This window comes from Hylobates moloch, unplaced genomic scaffold, assembly GCF_009828535.3.
Source record: "Hylobates moloch isolate HMO894 unplaced genomic scaffold, HMol_V3 SCAFFOLD_3, whole genome shotgun sequence".
Classification (NCBI taxonomy): domain Eukaryota; kingdom Metazoa; phylum Chordata; class Mammalia; order Primates; family Hylobatidae; genus Hylobates; species Hylobates moloch.
This window is the reverse complement of record NW_026652278.1, coordinates 129,958,029-129,965,130: the sequence shown is the minus strand read 5'-3', so window position 1 is coordinate 129,965,130 and position 7,102 is coordinate 129,958,029. Positions and strand designations below refer to the sequence as shown.

The 7,102-nt window shown below is 45.0% G+C and overlaps 1 pseudogene; it reads left to right on the top strand.

Moving 5' to 3' along the window:
- The first annotated feature begins 5,232 nt into the window (after nt 1–5,232).
- Nucleotides 5,233–6,857, top strand: LOC131382974 (syncytin-1-like; annotated as a pseudogene).
- The last annotated feature ends 245 nt before the right edge of the window (nt 6,858–7,102 follow it).

The window sequence follows — 7,102 nt, the reverse complement described above, 5'->3', positions numbered from 1 at the left end:
ACTTACCCCTGAGCACAAAGGCAATGTTGGGCATGCTGGTAAAGGACCACTAGAATCCAGCAGCCCAGACCCCTTTCTTTGTGGTCAAGAAAGGTGGGAAAAGGGGTGCAGGGTTGCTACATTGGTGAGTGTAACTAATCCGATAAGCAGATGTCCATGGGTGGTTACACACCCTGGAAAGGAATAAGCATTAGGACCAGCATTAGGACCACAGAGGTCACTCTATGACTAATGGTTATTGGAAAATGACTAGGGGTACTGGCATCCCTATGTCCTTTTTTCAGATGGGAAACGTTCCCCCCAAGGCAAAAATGCCCCTAAGATGTATTCTGGAGAATTGGGACCAATTTGGCCCTCAGATGCCAAGAAAGAAATGACTTATATTCTTCAGCAGCACCTGCCTGGCCACGATATCCTATTCAAGGGGGAGAAACCTGGCCTCCTGAGGGAAGTATAAATTATAACACTATCTTACAGCTAGACCTCTTTTGTAGAAAAGAAGGCAAATGGAGTGGAGTGCCATATGTGCAAACCTTCTTTTCATTAAGAGACAACTCACAATTATGTAAAAAGTGTGATTTATGCCCTACAGGAAGCCCTCAGAGTCTACCTCCTTACCTCAGCATCCTCCTTCAATAAGTACCCTCCTCCAATCCAAATGGTCCAAAAAGAGATAGACAAAGGGGTAGACAATGAACCACAGAGTGCCAATATTCCCCGATTATGCCCCTTCCAAGTGGTGGGAGGAGAATTCGGCCCAGCCAGAGTACATGTACCTTTTTCTCTCTGAAACTTGAAGCAAATTAAAATAGACCTAGGTAAATTCTCGGGTAACCCTGATGGCTATATTGATGTTTTACAAGGGTTAGGACAATCCTCTGAGCTGACATGGAGAGATATAATGTTACTGCTAAATCAAGCACTAACCCCAAATGAGAGAAATGCTGCCATAACTGCAGCCTGAGTTTGGCGATCTCTGGTATCCCAGTCAGGTCAATGATAGGATGACAACAGAGGAAAGAGAATGTTCCCCACAGGTCAGCAGGGAGTTCCCAGTGTAGACCCTCACTGGGACACAGAATCAGAACATGGAGATTGCTGCCGCAGACATTTGCTAACTTGCGTGCTAGACGGACTAAGGAAAACTAGGAAGAAGTCTATGAATTATTCAATGATGTCCACTATAACACAGGGAAAGGAACAAAATCCTACCGCCTTTCTGGAGAGATTAAGGGAGGCATTGAGGAAGCATACCTCTCTGTTACCTGACTCTATTGAAGGCCAACTAATCTTAAAGCATAAGTTTATAACTCAGTCAGCTGCAAACACTAGAAAAAAACTTCGAAAGTCTGCCTTAGGCCTGGAGCAAAACTTAGAAACCCTATTGAACTTGGCAACCTTGGTTTTTTATCATAGAGATCAGGAGGAGCAGGCAGAATGGGACAAATGGGATAAAAAGAAAGGACACTGCTTTAGCCATGGCCCTCAGGCAAGCGGCCTTTGGAGGCTCTGGAAAAGGGAAGAGCTGGGCAAATCAAATGCCTAATAGGGCTTGCTTCCAGTGTGATCTACAAGGACACTTTAAAAAAGATTGTCCAAATAGAAATAAACCGCCCCCTCGTCTATGCCCCTTAAGTCAAGGGAATCACGAGAAAGCCCACTGCCCCAGGGCATGAAGGTCCTCTGAGTCAGAAGCCACTAACCAGATGATCCAGCAGCAGGACTGAGGATGCCCAGGGCAAGCGCCAGCCCATGCCATCACCCTCACAGAGCCCCAGGTATGCTTGAACGTTGAAGGCCAGGAGGTTAACTGTCTCTTGGACACTGGTGCAGCCTTCTCAGTCTTACTCTCCTGTCCTAGACAACTGTCCTCCAGATCTGTCACTATCTGAGGGGGTCCTAGGACAGCCAGTCACTAGATACAGCTACTAAGTTGTGACTGGGGAACTTTACTCTTTTCACATGCTTTTCTAATTATGCCTGAAAGCCCCACTCCCTTGTTAGGGAGAGACACTCTAGCAAAAGCAGGGGCCATTATACACCTGAACATAGGAGAAGGAACACCCGTTTGTTGTCCCCTGCTTGAGGAAGGAATTAATCCTGAAGTCTGGGCAACAGAAGGACAATATGGATGAGCAAAGAATGCCCATCCTGTTCAAGTTAAACTAAAGGATTCCACCTCCTTTCCCTACCAAAGGCAGTACCCCCTTAGACCAGAGGCCCAACAAAGACTCCAAAAGATTGTTAAGGACCTAAAAGCCCAAGGCCTAGAAAAACCATGCAATAGCCCCTGCAATCCTCCAATTTTAGAAGTACAGAAACCCAATGGACAGTGGAGGTTAGTACACGATCTCAGGATTATCAATGAGGCCGTTTTCCTTTTATACCCAGCTGTACCTCTAACCCTTATACTCTGCTTTCCCAAATACCAGAGGAAGCAGAGTGGTTTACAGTCCTGGACCTTAAGGATACCTTTTTCTGCATCCCCGTACATCCTGACTCTCAATTCTTGTTTGCCTTTGAAGATCCTTTGAACACAACGTCTCAACTTACCTGGACTGTTTTACCCCAAGGGTTCAAGGATAGTCCCCATCTATTTGGCCAGGCATTAGCCCAAGACTTGAGCCAATTCTCATACCTGGACACTCTTGTCTTTTGGTACATGGATGATTTACTTTTAGCCACCCGTTCAGAAACCTTGTGCCATCAAGCCACCCAAGCGCTCTTAAATTTCCTCGCCACCTGTGGCTACAAGGTTTCTAAATCAAGGCTCAGCTCTGCTCACAGCAGGTTAAATACTTAGGGCTAAAGTTGTCCAAAGGCACCAGGGCCCTCAGTGAGGAATGTATCTAGCCTATCCTGGCTTATCCTTATCCCAAAACCCTAAAGCAACTAACAGGGTTCCTTGGCATAACAGGCTTCTGCTGAATATGGATTCCCAGGTACGGCAAAATAGCCAGGCCATTATATACATTAATAAAGGAAACTCAGAAAGCCAATACCCATTTAGTAAGATGGAAACCTGAAGCAGAAGTGGCTTTCCAGGCCCTAAAGGAGGCCCTAACCCAAGCCCCAGTGTTAAGCTTGCCAATGGGGCAAGACTTTTCTTTATATGTCACAGAAAAAACAGGAGTAGCTCTAGGAGTCCTTATGCATGTTCAAGGGATGAGTTTGCAACCCATGGCATACCTGAATAAGGAAATTGATGTGGTGGCAAAGAGTTGGCCTCATTGTTTACGGGTAGTGGCAGCAGTAGCAGTCTTAGTATCTGAAACAGTTAAAATAATACAGGGAAGAGATTTTACTGTGTGGACATCTCACGATGTGAACGTCATACTCACTGCTAAAGGAGACTTGTGGCTGTCAGACAACTGTTTGCTTAAATATCAGGCTCTATTATTTGAAGGGCCATGCTATGACTGCACACTTGTGCAACTCTTAACCCAGCCACATTTCTTCCAGACAATGAAGAAAAGATAGAACATAACTGTCAATAAGTAATTGCGCAAAGCTACACTACTCGAGGGGAACTTCTAGAGGTTCCCTTGACTGATCCTGACCTCAACTTGTATACTGATGGAAGTTCCTTTGTAGAAAAAGGACTTTGAAAAGTGGTGTATGCAGTGGCCAGTGATAATGGAATACTTGAAAGTAATCCCCTCATTCCAGGAACTAGCGCTCAGCTGGCAGAACTAATAGCCCTCACTCAGGCACTAGAATTAGGAGAAGGAAAAAGGGTAAATATATATACAGAATCTAAGTATGCTCACCTAGTCCTTCATGCCCATGCGGCAATATGGAGAGAAAGGGAATTCTTAACTTCTGAGGGAACACCTATCAAACATCAGGAAGCCATTAGGAGATTATTATTGGCTGTACAGAAACCTAAAGAGGTGGCAGTCTTACACTGCTGGGGTCATCAGAAAGGAAAGGGAAATAGAAGGGAACTGCCAAGTGGATACTGAAGCCGAAAGAGCCACAAGGCAGGACACTCCATTAGAAATCCTTATAAAAGGACCCTTAGTATGGGGTAATCCCCTCTGGGAAACCAAGCCCCAGTACTCAGCAGGAGAAATAGAATGGGGAACCTCACAAGGACATAGTTTCCTCCCCTCAGGATGGCTAGCCACTGAAGAAGGACAAATACTTTTGCCTGCAGCTAACCAATAGAAATTACTTAAAACCCTTCACTAAACCTTTCACTTAGGCATTGATAGCACCCATCAGATGGCCAAATCATTATTTACTGGACCACGCCTTTTCAAAAGTATCAAGCAGATAGTCAGGGCCTGTGAAGTGTGCCAAAGAAATAATTGCCTGCCTTATCACGAAGCTCCTTCAGGAGAACAAAGAACAGGCCATTGCCCAGGAGAAGACTGGCAACTAGATTTTGCCCACATGCCCAAATCTCAGGATTTGAGTATCTACTAGTTTGGCTAGATACTTTTACTGGTTGGGGATAGGTCTTCCCCTGTAGGACAGAAAAGGCCCAAGAGATAATAAAGGTACTAGTTCATGAAATAATTCCCAGATTCGGACTTCCCAAGGCTTACAGAGTGACAATGGCCCCGCTTTCAAGGTGACAGTAACCCAGGGAGTATCCCAGGCATTAGGCATACAATATCACTTACACTGTTCCTGGAGGCCACAATCCTTAGGGAAAGTTGAGAAAATGAATGAAACACTCAAAGGACATCTAAAAAAGCTAACCCAGGAAACCCACCTCACGTGGCCTGCTCTGTTGCCTATAACCTTACTAAGAATCTGAAACTATCCCCAAAAAGCAGGACTTAGCTCATACGAAATGGTGTATGGATGGTCCTTCCTAACCAATGACCTTGTGCTTGACTGAGAGATAGCCAACTTAGTTGCAGACATCACCTCCTTAGCCAAATATCAACAAGTTCTTAAAACATTACAAGGAACCTGTCCCCGAGGGAAAGGAATTATTCCACCTTGGTGACATGATATTAGTCAAGTCCCTTCCCTCTAATTCCTCATCCCTAGATACATCCTGGGAAGGACCCTACCATCATTTTTTCTACCCCAACCATGGTTAAAGGGGCTGGAGTGGAGTCTTGGATACATCACACTGGAGTCAAACCCTGGATACTGCCAAAGGAACCTGAAAATCCAGGAGACAATGCTAGCTATTGCTGTGAACCTCTAGAGAGTCTGCGCCTGCTCTTCAAGCAACAACCATGAGGAAATTAATGAAAATCATAAATCCCCATGGCCCTCCCTTATCATATTTTTCTCTTTACTGTTCTCTTACACCCTTTCACTCTCACTGAACCTGCTCCATGCCGCTGTATGACCAGTAGCTCCCCTTACCAAGAGCTTCAATGGAGAATGTGGCTTCCCAGAAATATTAATGCCCCATCATTTAGGAGTTTTTCTAAGTGAAACCCCACCTTCACCACCCACACCCATATGCCCCACAACTGCTATAACTCTGCCACTCTTTGCATGCACGCAAATACTCATTATTGGACAGGGAAAATGGTTAATCCTAGTTGTCCTAGAGGACTTGGAACCACTGTCTGTTGGACTTACTTGACCCATACTGGTATGTGTGATGGGGGTGGAGTTCAAGATCAGGTAAGAGAAACACACATAAAGGAAGTAATCTCCCAACTGACCTGGGTACATAGCACCCCTAGCCCCCACAAAGGACTAGAGCTCTCAAAACTACATGAAACCCTCCATACCCATACTTGCCTGGTAAGCCTATTTAATACCACCCTCACTGGGCTCCATGAGGTTTTGGCCCAAAACCCTACTAACTGTTGGATGTGCCTCCCCCTGCACTTCAGGCCATACATTTCAATCCCTGTACCTGAGCAATGGAACAACTTCAGCACAGAAATAAATACCACTTCTGTTTTAGTAGGACCTCTTGTTTCCAATCTGGAGATAACCCATACCTCAAACCTCACTTGTGTAAAATTTAGCAATACTATAGACACAACCAACTCCCAATGCATCAGGTGGGTAACTCCTCCCACACGAATAGTCTGTACCCTCACGAATATTTTTTGTCTGTGGTACCTCAGCCTATCGTTGTTTGAATGGCTCTTTAGAATCTATGTGCTTCCTCTCATTCTCAGTGCCCCCATGATTATCTACACTGAACAAGATTTATACAATTATGTCATACCTAAGCCCCACAACAAAAGAGTACGCATTCTTTCTTTTGTTATTGGAGCAGGAGTGCTAGACGGACTAGGTACTGGCATTGGCGGTATCAAAACCTCTACTCAGTTTTACTATAAACTATCTCAAGAACAAAATGGTGACATGGAACAGGTCACCGACTCACTGGTCACCTTGCAAGATCAACTTAACTCCCTAGCAGCAGTAGTCCTTCAAAATCGAAGAGCTTTAGACTTGCTAACTGCTGAAAGAGGGGGAGTCTATTTATTTTTAGGGGAAGAATGTTGTTATTATGTCAATCAATCCAGAATCATCACTGAGAAAGTTAAAGAACTTCAAGATCGAATACAACATAGAGCAGAAGAGCTTCAAAACACCAGATCCCGGGGCCTCCTCAGCCAATGGGTGCCCTGGATTCTCCCCTTCTTAGGACCTCTAGCAGCTATAATATTGTTACTCCTCTTTGGACCCTGTATCTTTAACCTCTTTGTTAAGTTTGTCTCTTCCAGAATCAAAGCTGTAAAGCTACAAATGTTCTTCAAGTGGAGCCCCAGATGCAGTCCATGACTAAGATCTACCATGGACCCCTGGACTGGCCTGCTAGCCCATGCTCCAATGTTAATGACATCAAAGTCACTCCTCCCATGGAAATCCCAACTGCACAACCCCTACTACACCCCAATTCAGAAGGAAGCAGTTAGAGCAGTCGTCAGCTAACCTCCCCAGCAGCACTTGGGTTTTCTTGTTGAGATGGGGGACTGAGAGACAGGACTAGCTGGAATTCCTAGGCTGACTAAGAATCCCTAAGCCTAGCTGGGAAGGTGACTGCATCCACCTTTAAACACAGGGCTTGCAACTTAGCTCACACCCCACCAATCAGGTAGTAAAGAGAGCTTACTAAAATGCTAATTAGGCAAAAGAAGTAAAGAAATAGCCAATCATCTAT